This window comes from Orcinus orca, chromosome 21 (genome assembly GCF_937001465.1).
Source record: "Orcinus orca chromosome 21, mOrcOrc1.1, whole genome shotgun sequence".
In the NCBI taxonomy this organism is placed as follows: domain Eukaryota; kingdom Metazoa; phylum Chordata; class Mammalia; order Artiodactyla; family Delphinidae; genus Orcinus; species Orcinus orca.
This window is the reverse complement of record NC_064579.1, coordinates 22,462,945-22,488,126: the sequence shown is the minus strand read 5'-3', so window position 1 is coordinate 22,488,126 and position 25,182 is coordinate 22,462,945. Positions and strand designations below refer to the sequence as shown.

The 25,182-nt window shown below is 44.7% G+C and overlaps 1 protein-coding gene across 2 annotated transcripts in view; it reads right to left on the bottom strand.

Moving 5' to 3' along the window:
- The window catches only part of IRF2 (interferon regulatory factor 2), an 84,633-nt gene extending 59,462 nt beyond the window's left edge, over positions 1 to 25,171 (bottom strand). The window contains exons 1-2 of one of the 2 annotated variants that reach the window (XM_033409278.2): positions 24,974 to 25,171; positions 24,701 to 24,851 (exon numbers count right to left, since the gene is read on the bottom strand). The gene's annotated coding sequence lies outside the window, so the exon portion shown is untranslated. The remainder of the gene's footprint in view (positions 1 to 24,700; positions 24,852 to 24,973) is intronic. The other variant, XM_004281737.4, reaches the window with a different exon arrangement.
- Between the last annotated feature and the right edge of the window lie 11 nt (positions 25,172 to 25,182).

Genomic DNA, 25,182 nt, shown 5'->3' with positions numbered 1-25,182 from the left:
CTTGGCTCAAGAAAAGCCCACCATGAATAAGGGTTTTGCTTTTTGTTTCTTTTTTCTTTCTTTTTTTTTTAACAGATCTTTATTGGAGTATAATTGCTTCACAATACTGTGTTAGTCTCTGTTGTACAACAAAGTGAATGAGCCATATGCATACACATGCCCCCATATCCCCTCCCTCCCACCCTCCCTACCCCACCCTCTAGGTCATTGCAAAGCACCGAGCTGATCTCCCTGTGCTATGCGGCTGCTTCCCGCTAGCTAGCTATTTTACATTTGGTAGTGTATATATGTCGATGCTACTCTCACTTTGCCCCAGCTTCCCCCTCCCATCCCATGTCCTCAAGTCCATTCTCAATGTCTACGTCTTTATTCCTACCCTGCAACTAGGTTCATCAGTACCATTTTTATTATTGTTTTAGATTCCATATATATACACGTTAGCATACAGTATTGGTTTTTCTCTTTCTGACTTACTTCACTCTGTATGACAGACTCTGGGTCCATCCACCTCGCTACAAATAACTCAATTTCGTTTCTTTTTACGGCTGAGTAATACTCCATTGTATATATGCACCACATCTTTATCTAATCATCTGTCGATGGACACTTAGGTTGCTTCCATGTCCTGGCTGTTGTAAATAGTGCTGCAGTGAGCATTGTGGTACATTCCTCTTTTTTTTCTTTGAATTTTTGAATTTTATTTTATTGCTTTTTGTTTCTTATTTACAACTCTTCCTCAACTTGGGGAAAACGGAAGCCTGAATAACCTGCTCCCACTTGGCTGATCATTTCAGTAACCACTTTGGCCTCCAAGTAACAAGCAGAGCACGTATTTACTGTTTCCCAAGAGAGTCACTATAACACTGTAAGAATAGAGAGTGAAACCAGCGGCTCCAGAACAATTCCTTCCTTCAGCGAGGCCGGCACCAAGCAGCCATTCTGACGTCTCCCCACCACCTCCCAACCCCGGTCTGCTCTCTGCCAGGCAGCCAGAACGCTCTCGTAAAAGCATAAACATGATCTGCTTAGAGCCCACTGTTGTCGCCCACGCTGGCTCCAGCTTCCCCTCCCTCTGCTGGCCTTACTCCCTGACCCTCCGGCCAGCAGGGCAGCCCAAGGCCTCTGTACCTGCCGTCCTCAAGGGCATCGCCTTTCACTGGCTGACTCACACTGTTCAAGTCTTAGCTTCAAAAGCACGTCATCGGCAGGCCAGGCCAGGCCTCAAATCTGTCTGCCTTCCTAGACAAGAATCTCCACAAGGCCCAAGACCAATTCTGCCTGCTCACCACTCTGTTCCCAGGGCCCAAGGGTATGGCAAAGACTGATGCTAAGTTAATAAACTAGGACCTGACTGTGGAGGCCAGGCATCAAAGATAAGGTGAAGGGGAACAGAGAGGGGGCTTGCAGCCTAGTAAAAGAAGGCTGGTACACAAGCAATTACGATAAGGAAAATGATGATTTGCCCTTAAGAAAAAAAAAAGTGGATATTTAAATACTATGGAGAATTCGTCGAAGAAAGCAGTGGATATGTATTTTTACATTTAAAAGATTATTTCTTATAAACACTGCTTTACAGTATTTTAGGCTTTCAAGATATAATCTGGAAGCTTATTTCAAAGTTGTACATATGGAAATTCACAAGAAACTTACTGAAGCCCACCAGCATTCCGTTACCCAGAATGCACAGATGGTCAGCATGGTGACCAATCATCTATCGTCCAAACTGGAACACTTTTGAGCGTGAATGGGGCCTTATTAATAATTATACCTTTCCTCTAAACAGATGTAAAGAGAAACTGTCCCTGGAAAAACCAGGATGAGGGGATGTTCAAGTCATGGGAGATAACTGCTTTTATTCAAAATCCTTGGACCAGATATGTCTCAGAATTCAGCAGCCTGGGGATTTTCGAGAGATAATATGGTGGCTATACCATATAGAACATAACATCCCCAGCAACCTCCAGAGCAGAACCCCTTAATCTAATACAGTAATATTTCTGCAGTAAAACGTGAGCATTCACACTGATTGGGATTAGTAAAAGCTATAAATAGCTTCATGCCAATTCGAGGCAGACTCTACTGACAAGTGAGTCATGATAAAAACTTTCAGTTTTCAGAGCTGTTTGGATCGCAAAGAAGGGATTTGGGATCTGTAATTAATTTCAAGTTATTTCTATCCTTGGAATATATTATTGTTCCCATGTTATACAAGAAAATCAGCATCTTCTTCCTTAAATTGTACTTACATTATAAATTAATCTGGCATGCACTGTGCTTGAGTTAGTGAATAACGGCACATTTTTAGTCCTGAAATGGAAAACTTTGATGCAAACTGCTTTTGCAATATTAAAAAGTGAGGAAGTACTTTTGCTGAATATTTTTTTTAATTTGACATCTGAGGTAGCCATTTAAAAATTATTACTGCCTTTACAGTAGTTCTACCTAGCAATATATATACATTTTTCTTTACCAATCTAATAAAAAAAAAGACATTTATAATATAAGAAAGCTTTAAATAAGATTGAAAATTTCTTTAAAATATCCTCCCTAAGCTTCCCTTACAATAACATTGGTAATGACATCATTCCTCTTCCTACATTTTAAATATTTGATTTCAAAAATTAGATGTATTACAAAGAATACTTTCACGGGTATCAAGTTAAATCACTTTTATTTGTTGCTGTTCACTATAGTTTATGCAGCGTGAGAACTGCGTCATCTGTTGAGACGGGTACATGCACCACCCTCCCACTTCTTATAAGCCCTACTGCTCTGTGGAAACCATCATGTGAAACAAGAAGACTAAATACTCCAAGTAGCACAAATGTAAATTCACTCAAGGAATTGTCTGGAAAGTTTAACTCTTACAATTAAAATAATTTTGAATGAAAGCACAGGTATATCATTGCCACGTGAGATGTCTAACGTACATTGAACTGTTTCAGTTCTGCAGGACTTGGGTAGAGATTCAATTCAGAGATCCTTGCACACACACTTCCTCCAGGCAGTGTGAAGAAAGAAAACATAGCAAGGCTAACGATGGTCAAGGTGAAGGAGCCCCAGAGACCTCCTACCAAAAGGGCCAAGGCACTCACACCGGAGATTAATTTACATGCACTGAATTGCATTGCTTATAAATATATGCATTGAAAAAGTCGAACTTGCCTCCAAAAAAATGCTCTCCTGATTCCTCAGCAGGTAAAGATGGTGGTGGCATGATGATGGCAACGACTATGGTATGTACCTGGTATTAAACTCTACGCTCTTTCTATATTATCTCCTTTAACCCTCACAACAACCCTATGAGGTAGGTACTATTTTTATTATTTCCATTGTCAGAGGAGGAAGCTGTGGCTTAACCCCTGCCAAAGCTGATTCTCCATCGCTGAGCTCCTTTATCATGAGACCCCAGCATCCAAGACAGGCTTCAACCTTGAGTGGACAGGATTCCTCTACACGTGACCTTTGGGTTCTCAAACATACACACTAGAAAACCGGTGTGTGGACACCATGCTAGTTCTGACAGTTGCTTCCTCACGTCAGGAACATTTCAGGAACATGAACGTTTAAGTCCTGCGGGCCTACAGATCCAGAAAGAAAACGCAGAGCCGAGTCGTGGTGGCTTTTCCCTACACTTTCTGTTTTGCTGGGTCTCTGTTCTGAGGGCGGAGCAACTAAGAATACAAATCACCCACAAACAAGGATGGAACAAGAAGACAGTGAGCTGTCTGGGGCTTTTCCTAAAAGAGGAAGTCTTTTGACCTTGTATGACTCCAGGGCTGCACTGGTGAAAATAGTGTGTGTGTGTGTGTGTGTGTGTGTGTGTGTGTGTGTGTGTGTGTGTGTGTGTGTGTGTGTGTGTGTGCGCGCATGCGTGCGTGATCCGTCTCACCAGATCCAGCAGCAAAGAGAAGCAAGGGTTTAAAAGCTGAAGTCCCCGAGCAAAACTTCCCACCTCTATTCGACACGCCCCCCGGGGGATGCTGGCAACCACTTGAGCCTCCCAACAGGCATCCATGGTGGGTCCTACCAACACCTCCGTGACGGAGAAGGAGGCAGGAAAAAGGGTAATCAGGGTAAGATTTTAACAGTCTCCTGACTGTCTAAGCCTGCAGCCAGCAGAACAAGGGGGCAAGGAAGAGCTGAGGAAAGGGGCTGGATTTCAAAAGATCTCTCTCTGAGAACACTGTCTGTGTACAGTTTCTGAAAGAATGTGAAGACCAAAGTTTTTGCCTCAGGAAAATCATTCTGCACCTCTCTTATCTGATGCATCCACTATAAGGGTTAAAGAAGAGCTTCTATCCACACCCAAGGACTCACAGAAGGAAGAAAGAGTCTCATCACAGCACCCCTTGGTTAATTTCCTCACAAGGCCTGCCATGGCAGTAACAGAGCAGAAAAGGCAACAGTGTGAACTCCAGCCTGGTTCTAAATCCCAGCTCTATCACTTATTAGCTGTGTGACCTTAGGCAGGTTATCAACCCTATCTGTTCCCAAAGGGCTTTGCAAGGATTAGATAAGGAACCCTGTAACACATCTAGAATAGTGCTTTACGTCTCATATGTACTACGGGCTGGAGTACAAATAGGTACAAATTTTCCAGACAGTAGCTTGGCCATGGGTATCAAAAATTTTAAAGGATACCTTTTGACCCAGCCGTGGGTCAAATGTTTCCTAGACGATTTAACCACGTGTGAAACATGTTTTCTAAAAAAATAAACAGGGCTTCCCCGGTGGCGCAGCGGTTGAGATTCCGCCTGCCGATGCAAGAGACGCGGGTTCGTGCCCCGGTCCGGGAAGATCCCACATGCCGCGGAGCGGCTGGGCCCGTGAGCCATGGCCGCTAAGCCTGCGCGTTCGGAGCCTGTGCTCCGCAACGGGAGAGGCCACAACGGCGAGAGGCCTGCGTATCGCAAAAAAAATAAAATAAATAAATAAACAAAAAAACACTACAATGATCTAAATCTATATGTATGTTACATATACAAACGTAATATTCTTTCTTATAAACAAAATAAGATGAGAAAGCTGTGTGAAGTCACACAGATAAATTACTTTCCAGATACAACTGAATTATGAAACTCTAAGAGCATTTTTTTAAATCCATCACCTTCTAAAAGAGTATTTTCTAGAAGAACTCATGGAAGGCAGTGAGGACCTAAAAGCGTAGACTGACTTTTAAAAAATATGTCATAAATTTGAAATCATGGTGGGACCACTGGGTGTGTTTGGCCCCAGACCCAAGTACCTAGATGGCATCAGATTCTGCAATTCAGCAAAGCAAGAATCATGGACAGATTTCAAAGCATATGGACTCAGGCTCATACTGCATGTTCAAACCTTCTTTCCATATGGAAAATGGGAAAAGAAGCGACCCTAGTTTTCCCTTAATCAGCATGTCCTCTGAGCACTGCCTTTGCTGTAAAGCAAAGTGAAAGGCACGACTTCTCCTTTTGGCAGTTAAGTGGGGACTTCATTTCAGACTGTCCCTCCTTCCATGAATAGATGGGTGTCCCTGGAGCCATCCAGCTAAGCCAGCAATACAAAAGCCCAGAAAAGACATCTTGGTCCTCAAGTACATGGGGAAAGTACAGGAAAAGTTAAATAAGATGGTGCATGTGAGAAAACTATGGACCACAGAGTGGATCACTGAAACACACAAAGTAGCTTGGGAAGGAGGAACATGGCAGGAAATGGGCAGGACCTAAATTCTCTGAGCTGTTTATATCCCCCGCAAAAAAAAAAATAAAAAATAAAAATAAATAAATAAACAAACAAAAAAAACACTACAATGATCTAAATCTATATGTATGTTACATATACAAATGTAATATTCTTTCTTGTAAAAAAAAAAGATGAGAAAGCTGTGTGAAGTCACACAGATAAATTACGTTCCAGATACAACTAAATTATGAAACTCTAAGATATATATACGATGGGTATATTTTGTCTCACAGGGAACACAGAAAAGACAAGGGGATGTGAGGAAAAAGGAGATGGCAATGCTTTCATTACTTAAGTTTGAAAAGTCATATATCAGGGATTCTTAGAAAGGCCAGCATACTGGAAACTTCTAAGAAAACCTATTTGCATAAAATGGCAAAATTATTTGCTACCATCTGATTTCAAATCCATTACTGGCCGATGATGTTGAAAACCAATGCTTCCCCTAAGATGGTTGCCTGAAAATAATTTGCTCTGAAAAGGGTTGGCACTGAAGGGCAATGTCTATCTCTTCCCCTGGATAAGAATAAATGACTCCCTCCCTCACGCCACATCCACAGGGTCCCCGACAACTTCCTTCTTGCTGCCATGTTTCCTCTGGGGATTTCCTTTGAGTTGTCCCCTCAGCCAGTAAACTCTCGGTAAGGTTTCTACTGTTGCTTCTTCTTTTTCTCCTCCTTTTGTTCTCCTTCTCCCTCTTCTTCTTTTTCTTCCTATTCTACTACTTATTATTATATAATATTATAGAGCCATTCAATTCAGCTCTTTTTGTTCAAATCAGGTTGAGATCCAACATACAAACTATAACCGTATACACTAATGATTCTATTCCTACAATAAGGCATCCTGATTACCAATGAATTCCACCTGGAAATGAGAGCCAGCATTGCTAGCCACCCTAAATACAATAAGACCTCTGAATCAAGAACACATCTCTCCTCTACAAGCTGCATAAACGTCTTCAAATATTTTTAAAAGATACTTACTGCCACTAACCAAGTTCCCAACGGTACCTGAAAATTGGATTTGGCATCCACTGTATTGTTAGCATTTCTCCCTCTCTGCCAACACCTCCCAGGACCACACTGGTTTCCTTCCCGCTCCTTGCAGAAGCAGAAGGTGCTTGCAGAGAGCTCAGGTTTGGTGTCAAGCACACCTGACTGGAACCTCACCACTCACAACCTGTAACCTCTCCGAATCTTAGTTTCTTCATCTACACACAGAGACCTTAATAGCAACTTGGCAGAGCTACTGTGAGGAAGAAATAGATAAAAAGGCAGCTTCTAGGGTTTCCCTGGTGGCACAGTGGTTGAGGGTCCGCCTGCAGATGCAGGGGACACGGGTTCGTGCCCCGGTCCGGGAAGATCCCACATGCCGCGGAGCAGCTGGGCCCGTGAGCCATGGCCGCTGAGCCTGCGCGTCCGGAGCCTGTGCTCCGCAGCGGGAGAGGCCACAGCAGTGAGAGGCCTGCGTACCGCAAACAACAACAACAACAACAAAAGGCAGCCTCTAGTAAAAGGAAGAGTATAGGATGACTGCTTTGGTCTCCGCTAAGACTTTCCCAAAGAAATTCCGAAGAGTAGAGCCAGTGCCTCACCTGATAGCAGAGTGGACCCAGCCCGAATCTCTCACAAGGAGCAGGACGGTGCCCAGGGTCCATGTTCTGGAATATTAGTGTCATCTCCACCCTGCAGATCAATCTTCCCAAACATCTTATCACCTGACTCAAAACCCTTCAGGGGCTCCACAGTACGAATAAAACCTGGACTGTCAGCCACCATAACTCAGCCCCGTCCCACCTTTCTAACGTCTTATCCCACCAATGCCTCCACCTTCTAAAACTCAACCAGAGCTCACAGCTTCATGTACTTGAAAATAGGCCGAGCTCTGGCTAAAGTCCTTGTGAGCAGGAATCACATCTTACTCGTCTTCAGAACTCCCAAAACATCAGGTAAAGCTCCTTGCACATAATGATATGTAGTAATTATTTATTGATAAGAAAGTGGATAATCCCTCCTGGAGAACCCTCTGGGGACAGGGAATGGGGAGGAAAAGGCAGATGACATGAACTATATGTTGTGATGGATAAAACTTAATATGAACAAGTAATAAACACGCAGGGGGAAAATGACTGCAAAAAAGCATGTGACCCAAAGAAGAATAATTTCACTATTTTTATGACATTTTCCAGGTGAGTCGAGTTAAGTATGTTAACAACTTTTGAATTACATTTATTTAGCATTTCATTCAAAAAACCTTATGGAGCTGAGTCCTGTGAAAAGCTCTGTGGTGGGTACAAAGATGATGGGGACGTGATTTCTGTCCTCAAAAAGTTTACGTGGTAAGGATGGAGGCTGGAACCTACACAACCAGCTGGAAAACTAGGCACCATGTTCTGAAGGTGATACGAGAGAAGCAAATCACAGATGATAAAACTATCCAGGATGTGGCTGATGCTACAATACAGCCCGATTCTTGAACTCAGGCTTTCAACACAACTGTTTCTTGGTTCATTCTCTGCATGGGACTCACCCCAATCATTTCATTAACCTCCCAATCAAAGGACCCTGCATTTTATATAGGTGAGTTTTTGGGGAAGGCATTTCGGGGGAGTTTTACTATATTATGTCAAAGCCCGGAAGAGAGAACACTGGAAGGCTTCAAAGAAGAGGGGGCGTCTGAAGTGGGCCTGGAAAGGTAAGGGATTCTCAGGAGGAAAGGAAGGAAAAACATTCCAAACAAAAGGAAGAATAACAACAAAGGCAAGAGGGAGGAAGTGTGATAGCAGGTTTGAACCATTAGCAATACGGAAAAGCTGTGCCCCAGGAAAACTGGACGGATATGGTAGAGAAACAAATGGAAGGCTCACTAAGGCTGGCTAGTTAACAGAGAGACATTTGTCCTTGCACCTCAACAAGGGTCCCTGCCGACTGATGAGGGGAAACACCCTGGTACACCCCAGGGCACATGCACACGTGGCTAAGGTGCCTCCCACCTGCTGTCTTGTCCTCCTTTCTCACTAGAAAACCCAGCACGTGAGCCCCATTAGCTCTAAGGTCCTACCAAGGAGTCTGTCTGGAGAGGAAATTACAGATGCAGAACTAGGTCAATCATTACGATTTAATTCATCCAACATTTCTTGAGTACCGGGTAGATGCAAGTCATTTTGCTGAGCCCTCACATAACGGCACTCCAAAATTTACAATCAGGTCAACAAGGCAGTCGTTGATAATAAATGCAGAGCATATGATATATTGAAATATAACACAGAAGTATCTTGGGCCTTTGAATAAGATCTTCAAACCTAAGTGAAGAGCCCAGCAAATACCCAACAGATGCCATCAATGCAGCCATCAACCATGTTATGGCTTTCATACCGGATGGTGGGGCCACTGTCACCTGTCATGCTGGGGGGATGCATATGGGAAGAAGCCCCACCTGGTGCACCAATACTCCCGGCTCCCTCCAGGCTTCCTAAGCCCCTGTAGTTGAGGCTCGACTCTAAGGTTCCATAAGCCAGCCCTTCCAGGGTCTTCCACAGTGTCTCTCGGACAACATGGCCAAGCACACCGCATGTCCTACCGCAACTGGCAGTCTCACTGCTGAGATGACAGCAGATCCAGTCACTCTCAGAGCCACAGGGATGCCTTGTCCTAAACATTTCCGCTGTGCGAAGCTGTTGTTTGGGGGCACCTTGCCGTCGTCTTGGTCCTCTAACTTGGGTTTCCCATCTGTATTAACGGCAGCCGTCTCTATATCTTCCTCACTTAAGAATCGTAAACCTATTCATAATAACTTCCCTCTCTTTATAAACTAAATCAAAACAAACAAAAGAGGGTACAAAAAATATTTTTGTACCTGTGTATCACTTCCTCTTACAAACGTATGAAAGCATCTCAAAGACAGGTATGGTTATTATCAAAAGCACAGTCTGGTCCTTCCTGCAATGCCCATGTGTCTATGAATGAAATGCATGCGTCAGTCTTATACCTTCTCGTAGCTCCTCTTAAGTGTGGCAGGCTCACAGCTCTGCCACATCCAGCTGCTAGGAGTCATTACGTATCAACTTCTAAAATGTAAGGGAGGTAGATGTTCCAAATCCTCAATAACCCTTCCTCCCAAAAGCTTGCTCTATGCTCAGAATAAAGCCTTTCCTTGCTAGAAAACACAGGAACACATGCACTGAAGGAACTTTTCGTGGCCACCAGGAACGGTCCCTGACACTCCCTTGACCTGCCTGTTCCCATCAGACCAGAGAACTCTCCATCCTCCAAGAGCATAAGGAATCTCCAACCCTTCATGGTTTCGCTCTTACTGCTCTTTCGACCAAAGATGCCCTGAGCACCCATGAGCCACCAGATGACCCTGCCCTCCTCCTACTACAGGTGGGAGTTCGTGGTGAAGCGCATCCCTGGCCAAAGATAGAGCTCCTTCCTCTTCCCTCCCATAGCCTTCTGCTGCTGTGCCTCTATTAAGCACATATTTCATTCTTTTTGTCCCTATAGATGTCCCTGCCTGTCTCTCTAAGTAAATGATAAGCTCTGTGAGAAGATGAAATTGTCTAGTTTGCATCTCCACGCACCGGGCGTCACACCAGCAGTCCAGAAACATCTGTTTGAAGGAATTAACTCTTCTGAGAGTTGTATTTTAAAATACTTGTTTGCAGAAGGGAGTCTTCAACTTAACTTCATCATCACATTTCTTTTCATATTACTTGAGGCTAATTTTACAGACTTTTTAAAAGCCTTGGGGGACTTCCCTGGTGGCGCAGTGGTTAGGAATCCGCCTACCAATGCAGGGGACACGGGTTCGATCCCTGGTCCAGGAAGATCCCACTTGCCACGGAACAACTAAGCCCTTGCACCACAGCTACTGAAGCCCAAGTGCCTAGAGCCCGTGCTCCGCAACAAGAGAAGCCACCGCAATGAGAAGCCCACGCACCGCAACAAAGAGTAGCCCCAGCTCTCTGCAACTAGAGAAAGCCCATGCGCAGCAACGAAGACCCAACGCAGCCAAAAATAAATAAATTTATTTTAAAAAATAAAATAAAAGCTTTGGCCCCAAGCCTGAAGGGAATACAAATTTAATACAAATTTTTGCAGTTATCTATCTGCTTCCCAATTATTTACAACTGACTCCTAGTTATAATCTGTACGTTAGCTTGTCAGGCTGCCTTATGCAATAAAGACCAACTTCTCAAAAGAATTGAGTGAAGTGAAAATTTTGAGCAGAGCATAAAAGTAAACCAACAATTAATTTGCTACTGTAAAGTTGATATTTCACTGCATTTTTTCATCTACTATAGCTCTTTTAAGGACAAATAAATGGCTTCTCATTCTGTTGATTATTCACAGTAAATACACAAATGCTTTTATTCATTTTTCCTAAGAGATCTGTTATTACAGCAATATTTTTTTTCATCCACTCAAGTAGTAGTATTGAACCATTACTGAATGTATCATGTTTAAATTCTCAAGCCCCCAAATGTTATCGGGACGCTGCTTTTACTCACTTTTATCCCGAAATACCGCAATACTAGGGCTTTTTGATGAGCCCCAAGTATTGAAGGTACCATATGAGAGGCTGCTACGATTAATTCACTACCATATTCAAGCACTGCTATGTTTTTCCCCTCACCAGAAATTTTAGGATTCAAAAATACAACAGAAAAAAAAAATTAACTCTTTACTACAGAGTTCCACAAAATGTACTAAGTACTTAATCCAGCCACCTGACCCTGGGCAGGTTGCTTGATTTCTCCAGCTGTAAAAATGAAGGAACAGACTATAATCTCTAGGAAAACTTCCAATTCTAGTACTCTCTGAGAAGGTTAAGTCCCTTTAGCTGATTCCCCATCTTCCACTCCACTCTGACGTACTTAATTCAGTCTAATTTAATTCCTCAGTAGGTGCTTGATCAGCTCTGTAACATCTCAAAATTTGAAAAATGGTTTTGTGCCACATGCACCACATACAGTAATGATGGAGAATCTTTTGAGTTTTCAGACCATACTTGTATGTCACTTTGGAACCCACAAAAAGAATGACTCAATCCTACAACTCAACGACAACAAAAAAACAAATAACCAATTCAAAAATGGGTACAGGGAGGGTGAGAGGGAGACGCAAGAGGGAGGGGATATGAGGATATATGTATAGCTGATTCACTTTGTTATACAGCAGCAACTAACATAACAATGTAAAGCAATTATACTCCAATAAAGTTGTTAAAAAAATGCACAAAGAACTGGAATAAACATTTCTCCAAAGAGATATACAAATGGCCAAGAAGCACATGGAAAGATGCTCAACATCACTAGCCATTAGGGAAATGCAAATCAAAACCACAATGAGAGACCACCACACACCAATTAGGATGGCTATTATCCAAAAAAAAAAAAAAAAAAATTAAAGAATTTTTGGCAAGGATATGGAGAAATTGAAACCTTTGTGCATTATTGATGGGAATGTAAAATGGTGCAGCCTCTGTGGAAAATGGTTTCTCAGAAGGTTAAACCTAGAATTGCCGTATGATCCACTGGATTGAAAGAACTGAAAGCAGGGACTCAAAACAGATACTTTTCCAGCAGTGTTCAAACCGGCAAGGTTCACAATAGCCAGTGGTAATGACAAGCCAAGTGCCCATCAACAGATGAATGGAGAAACAAAATGTAGGAATATGAATCAGTCTTAAAAGGAAGGACATTCTGACACATACTCCCACATGGATGAACCTGGAAAACATTCTGCTAAGTGCAATGAGCCAGACACAAAAGGGCAAATATTGTCTGATGCCACTTACATGAAGCACCTAGAGGAGTCAAGTTCACAGAGACAGAGAGTAGAACGGTGCTTCCCAGGCAGAGAGAGGTGGGGTTCTTTTTTTTTTGCGGTACGCGGGCCTCTCACTGTTGTGGCCTCTCCCGCCGCGGAGCACAGGCTCCGGACGCGCAGGCTCAGCGGCCATGGCTCATGAGCCCAGCCGCTCCGCGGCATGTGGGATCCTCCCGGACCGAGGCACGAACCCGCGTCCCCCGCATCGGCAGGCAGACTCTCAACCACTGCGCCACCAGGGAAGCCTCGGAGGTGGGGCTCTTGTTTAATGGGTACAGAGTTTCTGTTTGAGATGATGAAAAAAGTTCTAGAGAAGGGTAGTGGTGACAGCTGCAAACACTGTAAATGAATTTGTTGCCACTGGACTTGATACTTAAAGATGATTATAAAAGCAAATTTTCTGTTAGGTAACTTTTACCATAATAATAAAAAAAAGAATGACAAACACGCATTTATGAATTCACTACTTGCTGTCACTGTTTCTTTGAGTCCTACCGTGGACAAATCACTCTTTCCTTCCAGGTAACTTGAAGGTAACTTACTGACCCCTCCCCTCCAGACACACACAGAGAGAGAGGGAGACAGAGGGAGAGAGAGGACAGATTTTCAAAATTAAATAAGGGCCAATTTCCCCTTCATGGCGATGCCATCTCAAGCCGTGTGAGGGAAAAGCCTCTCCCGGATGGTATGTGAAGGGAGAGGTTCTCCCAGCACAAACCTCCAGGGAGGGCTTCAGAGCCGTCTGTTATCAGCAGTACTGCCAGTTACCATCTCCCCTCAGGGAAAGGGAAGCAGAAAGTGGAGATAACTATAGAGACTCAGCCACTTCGTGACAAAAGACACCAGACAACAGGCAGCCAGCTGAATTCGGCGTGCCAAACTGAGGGGGGGGGAAACGGTAGAGAAACAGCCAGAACAACAAAACAAGATGCTGTTTTATGCCTATTATATGATTTACGAAGACTCTGTCCTTTAGAAAATAAAATGTACACAGTTGGCCCAAGAACGTGCCATGTTAGCACTGTCACCTCCCCTACAATCTGAGACAACCCCCTGTGGCCCACTGATGGGTGGAAGAAGGCCTCTAAAACGGATGCTCAGACACCAAAAATCACTGCTGGAACTGAGGTCTCAGCCGCCCAGACGAAGGCCCCTCACTGCAGGGAGCACAGGTCATCTACCGAGCTCACTCAATTCCAAGCTGAGGACTTCGCCACCTTTTTAGACCTACTCCCTCCACATGGAGATGAGTACACACCTGTTAAGTAAGCGACGACTGGATGAATGATCAGAGCTGTCCACTGTTTCCTTTCAGGGCCCAGACTGCAGCCCAAACTGCCCCCTGACTTTGAAAAAAAAAAAAGCAAAAAAAAAAAAAAAGTCTTGATGCATTCAAAGCACCTGTAAGAGAGGCAAATAAATAAATCCTCTCCTATAATATTTTAAACTCACCCCGACTTCCTGAATCACCAGCAGAGCCACACCCAAAAGTGGAAATAGCAGTTCATCCACATTCCCTCCTGGGGCCTTTGGACTTCGCTTTTGTAACGGATAGAAGAAAGGGGACCATCTGGGTCGGTGCTCGGAGCACCTAGAGCACCCCACGTGCCCAGGGCATCCTCTGGGGGCACCAGCTTCTTGTCTCACTTCTCTGTCCCTCATCCCTGAGGACTTTCCAGGTCAGCTCAACAGTGCACATGAGTTAAGTTTTCCCATACAAACAAAATCCCAACATCCCCACAAAGAGTCAATAAAGGTTTACCTTCAGGATTACGATTTTAAAGTGAGATTACACTTTCCTGTTCTTCTGTCAGTTGCAAATCCCCAAACCTACTAGAATTCACTTAAAACTAATCTACAGTGTTTTCATTGGAAGAAAGCAATCACAAAAGCTCTGACCTGCTGAGCAGCTGGGAATTTCTTTGCTGAAGGTTTGGTTTAGTCTTTATTTTTCTAGCTGCTGGCCCTGCTAACATGATTCAGTGAAGGTCGTATTTAATCTCACAGAGAAAAGCTACCTAAGCAGTTCTTAGGTAGGCTTCGGTAAAAATAAATTGCCTGGGCTCTGTGGATAAGTCTGTTGCTTCTCCCCAACAATTACAGTCAAAGGGAACAAATGAAGGCAACTGTAAGATATCGGTGCTTGATTTCAAAAGAACTTCCCTGCACATAAGTTACGAGCTGAGTGTTTGTTAATAACGAAGTTATTGTTAATAACTAACCCACCAAGAAAGTAGCAGCTCCCAAATGTATACCTTGGGTTTATCAGCAAATACAGCTTATTTACATGTACAGGAAGGTATTACTATCAGCATTGGGACATAAATGTCAAAGGAATAGACTGGTAAGACTTTTGTTAAGCCCTCGGTAAAAAGGAGAAAACCGAACAATTTTTTCACCTTCTAGATGTTGAACGCCTAATACAAAGTGACAAATCCTATTGCAAAGTGACAAATCCCAATGTTTACGTGCTCAATACATATACCATTAGGTTTCTAACACAAAGGAGATCTAGGCCATAGGCCCCAAGCTGGAATTCAGCCTTTGAAGCTAACCTTTGCTTTAGGGCTGAAAATCAAATCAACAAATATTTATCTAGTGCTTACTGTGTATCAAGCACTAGTGGAGAATGCAAGGAAATACGACACAATCCCAGCTCTCAGATAACCTGCCCGTGGAGGTGTTGCAAACGGGAAAATCCAAGGAATCGACCTTTTTCACAACAGTTCAAAGGGTGGAAAAGATTCAAGATGTTTGTGACTAATCGCCAAACGAATGGCACACACAGTGTGTTGCTTCTGAAGAGATCCAGAGCATCTTATTATTTTAAGCTGATGAGATCAGGTAAGGTTTGTTGGGGGAGGCACAGCGAGATGCAGTTATAACCAAACGACCCACCTCTGCTTTCCTCTGGGTTTTTTAGGTTTAGCCTTGTATTACAATGTTTCCCTGCATCTGTCTTCACACCTTGCTTCATTTCCTAACCCTGCACCATCCAATATGGTAGCCACCAGCCACATGACTACTGCACACGTGAAATGTGACCAGACTGAATTGAGATGTGTTGAAGGTGTAAAAGATACATTGGATTTGGCAGATTCAGTATAAAAAAAAGAACGTAAATAATCTCATTAATACTTTTACATCCCTTTTATGTTGAAATGATAATATTTTGGACACACTGGGCTAAATAAAATGGTATTAAAATTAACCTCACCTACTCGTTTTTACTTTTCTAACGTGGCTACTAGAAAATTAAAAATTACACCTGTGGCTCACATTCTGCTTGTATTGGACAGTGAGGTCCTAATCAATACTCATTTTTCTCCGCTGCGCTTCGGCATTCTGCCTCTGAAGTCCTTACGGTTACGCCCAGCCCTAGTTTCATAACAAACGCAAAAAACGTCTCCCGGATCTATAAAGGGATCAAAACTATTCTAAATTTTTTTTCAGACACAAATTCAGGATTTGGAAGCTTCTTCAGTTACGGAAACTCAGAAGTCACACTCTGATTGAGTCACACGAAGTCATTCTCCCGTGGGGACTTGTAAAGGTTGCTGTGTGGGGAAAATAAAACTTCCCTGGATTCCTCAGTGCTCCTGTAAAACAGCTGAGCCACCTGAGACACAGGAATGAACACAACATAAAGATAGTGAATGCAAGATAGTGAATGTTTGCATTCACTTCCCCTAGAAACATTTTACTCTTCACCTACCATGAGAATTGGATCTGTAGCCATTTGTCTAAATTAATTGCTCTGATCCAGAAGGATAATCAAACTTCTCTTATCTCCGCAAGAGGGTCAAATGGTTACAGCCTTGACTAGGTCCCTGGGTTAAGTTTGCAGGGTCCCAGGAAGACCTATGTCTCTAAGCATGTACATTTCAAAAGGAAAGAAGCCCAGACCTTAGCCCAGGCCTTCCAAAAGGTTAGGATGGAAACCCTGGATCCTTTCCTCACTGGCTCAAAGGAGCAAAGGCGCTTGCTTGCTTGTGTGCTCGCTCTCTCGCGCTCTCTCTCTCTCTCTCTCTCTCCCCCCTCCCCCGTGCCCCCTCCTTTGGCAGAGGAGGGGGATGGTTGCTCTGACCGTACCACACCCACATTCCATCAGCTTTCATGGCATCACTTATCACTTCAGGGACTAGGTATGGGGGGCCAACACTGCAACATCTCTCTGGCCACTGATGTGGTTGTAGAGCTCCATAAAGAACTCTTTCCTCCAACCCCCATGTCTGGGGCCTCTGCAGTATTCACATACATAGAAGACATATCTGTGAAGTGGGGTAACATCTCAGACCCTCCACAGCTCTTCAGAAAACAGTGTGTCCCAACCTCACCACGGAGCCATCGATCTCATTGTCTCCAAGGAGTAACAGGTGAATGGGGACAAGGGCATCTCTCAGCACTGGCTGGGAAGGCCCTGATTCTAGAGCCTGGCTCTGCACATCAAGGCACAAGGGGCCCAGGAAGGGCCAAGTTCACACGCAACATCCTCCTAAGCAACATCCAACTTATTTGTCCTCCGCCTACGTTTACCAGACGTGAGGTCAGAGGGCACACTGCAGAGCTGTCTTGAGAATATTTTTCTGGTTATAAAAGTAACTGTGTTGTTGTATTAAATTTGGAAAATACAAGTGTTTCAAGGGGGAAGAAAGAGCCAAACATCCATAATCACACCATCGAAAATGCTTCCTCCCAGTTTTTTCTTAATGATGTGTATACAGATACACACACACGTTTTAAAAATAAAATTAGGGTCACAATTGAATATCCTCTTCTTCTCCACTCAGCTTTTCCACAAACATCTTCCCATCATTATTAAATACAAAAACATGAATTTCATCGGCTATCTATACTCAGTGTGTGGACCGTGCCATAACTCATTTAAACGCGCTCCTCCTGTTGGGTGTTTAGGGCGTTTCCGAGTTTTCACTATTACAGAAGCTACCAGTTAAACATCCTTGTACATAAATCTTCACTCCACCTCTCGTTACCTCACATATGTAGGTTCCTAGAAGTGGAATTACGGGAGCAGAGAGTTCAACATTTTTAAGACATTAAGTGCACCCCCCCCCCAGATAAAAAGGCCAAACTTCAAAGTCAGAAATGGAGGGTCCTCCGGCATTTCATTTCAACTTGTCCTGCAGTCACTAACTAGCAATCTATCCCCTCTACCTCAAGACGCCTTCAATGACATTTGTGGCAGACACAGGGTCTACCTGCCTGACTCCCTCCTGTCCCCCATTCAAGAATTCAGGAGGCATTATTCTACTCTCCACCTTAGTCTCTTTTTTCATCACCTCATTCTCCTAACTGTCACCTTCCAACACCCTCCCCACTCACATTCCACCACCCCATACACCCACTAACATCTTAACCACGTGCCAGGACACTCTGGTCCACCACTGTAACTTTTCTCATCATCTTCAATAATTGTAGGGTAAGGAGAACAGGAAAAGCTCTCTTCAAAAATAACACGATAGATATTACTTGAAACAAAGTTATTTGTATGCACTTTCTTCTCACTCAAAATGTCAACCTCATGAGATGGGAAAATCAGTTGGATTCTAAGCTTACGGGGCCAGGACAGTGTCTTCTATCTAGAAGGTATTTCTTTGGTTCCTACAAAAACCTGACATCCATAAGCTCAAAAAGAACAAATTAAATAGGAAGCTCATCTTTTCTTTGATCACATTAGGTGTGTGAGTATCAAATGCTCTTACACAGATAGCAACAGATTGCTAAGGACGCTGGAAAAGAAATTATTTATGAAAATGACAGAGCAAGTAGTTAACTCTCAAAAATGTTTAATCAAATGGGCAGAAGACCTAAATAGACATTTCTCCAAAGACATACAGATTGCCAACAAACACATGAAAAGATGCTCAACATCACTAATCATTAGAGAAGTGCAAATCAAAACTACAATGAGGTATCACCTCACACTAGTCAGAATGGCCATCATCAAAAAATCTACAAACAATAAATGCTGGAGAGGGTGTGGAGAAAAGGGAACCCTCCTGCACTGTTGGTGGGAATGTAAATTGATACAGCCACTATGGAGAACAGTATGAAGGTTCCTTAAAACACTAAAATTAGAGCTATCATACGACCCAGCAATCCCACTACTGGGCATATACCCTGAGAAAACCATCATTCAAAAAGAGTCATGTACCACAATGTTCATTGCAGCTCTATTTACAATAGCCAGGACACGGCAGCAACCTAAATGTCCATCGACAGATGAATGGATAAAGGAGATGTGGCACATATATACAATGGAATATTACTCAGCCATGAAGAGAAACAAAATTGAGTTATCTGTAGTGAGGTGGATGGATCTAGAGTCTGTCATACAGAGGGAAGTAAGTCAGAAAGAGAAAAACCAATACCATATGCTAACACATATATATGGAATCTAAAAAAATTGTACCGATTAACCTAGTGGCAGGGCAGGAATAAAGACGCAGACGTAGAGAACGGACTTGAGGACACAGGGGAGGAAGGGGAAGGTGGGACGAAGTGAGAGAGTGGCATGGACGTATATACACTACCAAATGTAAAATAGATGGCTAGTGGGAAGCAGCCACATAGCACAGGGAGATCAGCTCGGTGCTTTGTGACCACCTAGAGGGTGGGATAGGGAGGGTGGGAGGGAGTCTCAAGAGGGAGGGGATAGGGGGATATATGTATACATATAGCTGATTCACTTTGTTGTACAGCAGAAACTAACACAGCATTTTAAAGCAATTATACTCCAATAAAGACGTGAAAAAAAAAACCTGGATAGGCTTTTATCACACAAAACCCCGAAGTAAGATATTTTGTTGAACTAAATTGGTCTTGCCCTTGATATAAAAATGCTTAGAATCCATCACCAGAAAGAAAAGCACAGCCTTCTGTTTCTCATAAACATGGGGCTTCAAGGCATGCACACAGGGCACGGGACATACGGAGACATTTTTTGCTTTGCCTCTTGTTCTTTCTTGCTTATCGAAGCTGAATACTAAATTGATAAAGGGGACTATAAGCCAAAACAGAAACAAACAAAAAACAAACCCATGACTCTGTGGCCTTCCTAGAGAGTGACACACTCGTGAAACAAAGTCCTTCGTGCTTGTTCAGAATGGAAAATTCAAAGTATCACAACTGTACCGCGAATCCCATTTTTGTATGACAAGCAAGGTCAACATGGGCAGAGCCAACAGGGAGGGACCACAGATTCCCTATTCAAAGCACTGTCTAAAAGGTGGAGAACAAGTTCCATCTGCTTGTTTTCCTGCATAGCCTGGCCTCAATGAAACAATGAAAAGGTTTGGCCCTGGGAAGAGATCCCTGACTCAGTGGTTCTCTGCCTTTGCTCTGGCCCACATACCTGAGTGACAGGGATCCAGGATACACTGGTGAACGTGAGAGGCTTACTATGGGGTCGGGGGAGAGACAAAGAGAAGAGGGGGCTGCAGACGGTCTCAAGTCTGAAGGTTCTGTGTGGTTTCTAAAAGCCCCCTCCTCTCCATGATTCCGATACACACATAAGTCCCGTCCCTCGAAGATGACAGAACCATGCAGCCCCATTTTATAGATGTGAAAACTAAGGTCCAGAAAGGAGAAGTGACTGGAGAGTTAATGAAAGAGCTGAGTCAACTCTGGGCCTCTGGACTCTTGAGTTCATGCACCTCCCACTACCCAGAGCCTTGTACATAGCTGTCTGTCAACAAATATTTAATAAATAAATGAAATAAGGACTCAGTGTTTGCGTTCATTGAACAAAATAATCGCCTGAGTTACTGCAATGGTTCATATCATGGGGTCCCTGGATCCCCAGTAGAACTCAAAGTTACTGATGGGAGTGGGAAGGTGGTAACTAGTTTTAGGACCTCAGAAGGCCCAATAGGTCTAACAGCTTATCTAAGAAACGGCTGCCCAGGTTGCCTACAACGTCAAGTTTCTCTACTTTGGGCTGGAATTAGATCAACTAGATTTGCTGATGCTGGCTCTCTCAAGTCAACCAGGAGTTCTGACTGCAAGTCTAAAGTGTTTCTAAGTAATAAAAATGGGCATATGAAGTCTTCCTAACTACACACAATCTGTTTCAGAGACCATCTGTCAAAAGATGGAGCTGGGGAGAGGGGAAATCATTTTAAAAGGCTCTCTCAAGGCAAAACGCTGGTGACTGTGCGTCCTCTGGACGGGTCAGAGCCCAGCCTCAGGTGCCTGTGGACGTGACTTCCTGCCTGTGTATTTCTCTTGGTATTTTATATAAAATACTGACTTCAGGTTTAAATCTGGACCCTATAGATAACTTACCATTCTTTGCTGAAAAAAAATCAACATTTAATCAAATCTCGTCACTCCCAAGCCCACCAGCACCCCTCCACCGTGAGGGCCACTGCTTGACCCTGCCTTGGGCAGACATTACAACCAAATACTGATCAGACTCAGGCCAAAAGTAGGGCACGAATGGGGCCAACAGGGACAGAAAGCCCTAACTTCCTACCCCTGTGTGAGAAGGGGTCCCATACAGACCAAAAGAAGAACTGATTTTATTGTTAACAATAACTATTTCACAGCAATTTATGTTATTTTTATATATCACTTTATGTATTTTATATCTCTTGTAAATATATACTATCTATTATATTTATTCTCACATATGCTGTCACATATCATTTTCACATATATAGTGTTAGGTACATAGTAAGCATTCAATAAATGCAAGTTCACTGAGTCCCTTTAAAGATGTTACAGCAAAAACTAAAATCAGTTAAGGGCATACAATTAATAACAGATAATGAATTGAAGAGTCTTCAGCAATGATGAAGAAAATTCAGACTACAGCAAAGTGAGCTTGGGAGGGTTTTTTCTTGATATGAAGACGGAAAATACATTGGTCCAATCATTTTTATTTCCATATCATTTGGTCTCCATGGACACCATCTATCTTCTCTTCTGACAGAAAAAAAACTCACTGACAATATCTTATGTCACTGTTAAATACTTTAATGCTTTACATAAAATAGTTATGCTGTGTTTAATTTCTTACCATTATTATTTTCTCTCAGAACAAGTAAAATCCCTTCTTGCTGAAAATTCTATAAGAGAAAGTCAGTGCTTAATCCACAGTCATGATTCCCTGGCTTTTCAAGTTAAGAATAATCTGATAAAATTCTAAAAGTGAATGCCTTACACATTTGTAGAGTGCTATAACTTATGCAACCTTCTTTCATAACAGTATCTCATTTGTTCCCAAAAGCAACCCTATCAGATATACAGTTAAGTATTATTATCACCTTCCATAGCACTCACCCCTAAAGGTAATTACTGTCTTTATTTCTTAGCTGGGTATTGTCAGCTCACCAACTAGAATGCAATCTCCCCAGAGGGTAAAGAAACTGTCTTCCTGTTCCCAGTTGAACCGACAGAACGTAGCACTGTGTCTGGGGCATAGTGAATGTTCTAGGAATAGTTATTAAATGAATAAACTCCCTTATCTGCTTTAAGCCTTTTTTGGTATAAAGAACATAATAGAACCATGTCCCAGATACCCCATTTAGAGTTCAGTGGTCTGTTCTCTATCAAAAGGAAACTGTGTAAAAATGCTCTAAAAACAAGGAAGCTTATATGCCATAATACTAAGAATAAAAGTACAGTGTCCTTGGAAACAAGAGAAAATCGATGCATGTCAAACATCCAAAGCTTCAAATTTTCCTCTACTAGGTTTAAACGCGTTTAACTAGCTTTGGTATACTGAATATTTGCCTAACAAAGTGGGAAAGTCGAGGAAGAGAAAAGTTGGGTCATGGTTCACTGAGCTGTCAGGACTTTTGTTTGCCATAATTGGCTTCCAATTTAACCACAAATGCTTACTTTTGATTAGGATGACATTTTTACAGGTAAGTAAGTCTGAAATATGCAGAGTTATCTCTAACTTTTGAAGGTCAAAAGAAAAAAAAAACCGACTCATTGAGAATAAAGTATGTAAATGTTTAATACTAAGAATCAGTTACGAATCATAACAGACAAGAACCCGGATCCAAGAGGCCAAAATCTAACTTCTTACACAACAGGCTAAGTTATAAATTATAATCATTCACTAATTACAGTGAAATTCTGGACTCTGCCCCATCGATCAATAGATTTTTCAAGGTCACCCCTTAAAATTACCAGGTTAAGTCCTAAATATTCCATCTGCTGAACTTTCCTTAGAAAACACAAGTTTTTCCAGGATTTCACCCTGATGGGGGGGGGCGGGTGAGAAAACTAGAAAATCCTGAATCTGTGTGCAATGAAGTTAAACAGGGGTCCCCCTCCAAGTCGTGGCAAGGAGCGTGCATCTGCCTAACATCAAGACCATCCACCTTTCCCATTCGGTCTGTCACCAGGCCCCTCTCTGCACCTGCCCCTAAGCACCAAAAAGCGCAGGCTGCTAAATCCCAATGTTATCTGCAGTCGGTCTGAAACTAATAAATGAATGCAGGCTTGACAGCAACCTTGGTGATTCCTGAAAATCCACAACAGGAAATGTAACTATCCTTCACCCTCCCTCGCCATTCATCAAAAGCAGACCGAGTCACAGCAACTGGGAGGCCGGTGGAAGAAGGCAAATGCCAGCACTTTTCCTCAAGGAGGAAGCTTCTGCGTTTTCTTAACCAAGGACAGGGCGCACTACCCGTTGCCCACACTGCAGGGAGGAGGCTGAAGAGGGAGGGAGCAGGTAAAATGTCCCCAAGTTCCAAACACTATACTCTGGGGGCAAAAACGACTGAAAGCCACGCCGCTCGCATGTGGCAACCTCGACTGCTAGTGCCAGGGGTCACATTCACAGCGATGACCAGCGGTCCTGCCTACACCGACTGACCTCAGCGCCTCGCCTGGTGCCCGGAAGGCTGTTTCTGCGCCCGGCTCGGGCTGCCAGCCTCCTTTCCGCTTCTCCCCCTCTAAAGGGGTAAGGGGGTGAGGGCGGCCCACGCAGCCACACCTGGGGCCCAAACAGAGATGCCGGCGCGTCCCAGGAGGGGGATGAGCTGCATCCTGAAACCCTCTGAACTTGGAAAGGCAGCCCGAGCCCTCTCGGGGCCGGCTTCCAGGCCGTAGCGCCCCGAGCGGGCGGGCGCCACGATCGGCCACGACTGGCATCGCTCGGTGGGCGAGCCCGGCCCGCGAGGCGGAAAGGAAGTGGCTGCCGCGGCTTTGCACCAACCACGTTCGGCCGGCGGGCGAATGCCACTCGGCGCCCCGAGCGGGGTCGGAGGGCGCGGGGCGGGCACTCCCGTCCCCACCCCGCCGCCGCCGGCGCCCCGGGACCCCCAGGGGACGCCGGCCCCGGGCCTGCCAGCAGGGCGCCGCTCGGTCCCCGGAGGCTCCCCGCCCCCACCTCGCCCGCTCCGTAGCCAAGGCGGGTCAGGCCCAGCGCGCGAGTACGGCCCGGGGGCGCCCGCGGGGACCCGGAGGCGCCCGGCGCTAGGCCGCGGCCGGGCCGCTGACCCCTGGGCGCGGCGCCCTCCCGGGACGCGCCGCCCGAGCCCCCCGCGCGCCGGGACAAGTGCAGTGACAAAGCCCCAGGGCCAGGCCGGGCGCTGGCCGGCGGGAAGGAGGACGCGGCGTGCCTCCCGGGCGGTGGCGGCAGCGGCCCAGCCCCCAGGAAGCCGGGCGCGCCGGCCAGGCCCCGCGCGCAGCCCCGCTCCAAGCCCGCCCGCCGGCCCCGGCCGCTGGCACCCGACGCCCGCGACTCTTCCCCGAGCCCGGCGGGCGGGCGAGCCCCGGGACCGCCGCCGGGCGCCCCATCAAGTTTCCTCTGGCCGCGGCGGGAGGCGCCTCTCCCGGCCCGGGCGCGGGGCGCAGGCTGAGGGTGGACTGCGGGTTCCTGCCTATTTACGCCAGAGGCTGCCTGGAGAGAGGCACCGCCAGCGGGCAAGGAGAAGGACCCGCTCCCCTCCTTCGGACCTGGTGGCGACGGCCTCCGTAAACATACACACGCACACACATGCACGCGAGAATTTTGTTTGAAAAGGAGGCCCGACTCCAGCGGACCTGCACCCCCCCACACACCACCTGGGGCGCAGAATCACACAGAGCAGGTCTGTGTCCATGGAGCCACCTCTCCGCATCTGCAAATCCAAAAGTGAAATTAAACCTCCACCAACCTCCTCCTCCTCCTCCTCGCAGCCTCAGCAGCCCCAGTAGCAGCAGCAACAGCAGCAGAACCTGCTTCCCCTAAAATCAGATGATCCATAACAGCGCCGACTGTTCCTCCAAAAATCAGTATTAATATTTATGAACCTCAGCATTTTCCGTCTGCAAAACATCGTGTCAAACCATCAGGACGCGCGCACACACATATCCCCTCCAGTCCTCATAAACATGCCCTCGAGAAAAACACACACGCACAGTCACAACTATTATTTGAAAAATGTTACCTCTCAGTGTGCTTTTTCACGCTATCAATACAATTCCGCAAGGCTTAAGTGTTGCTAGGATGTGTGAAATGGAAATGAAAGCCCGTCAGTTGAATAATCGCAGGAACAAAACTAAAAGTTACTCCCCGGCTTGCCTGAGAACAGTCCAGATCGAAAGCAAAACAAGGAGAGGAAACTGCGAAGCGCTGAGGCTGGAAATCCCCCCACCC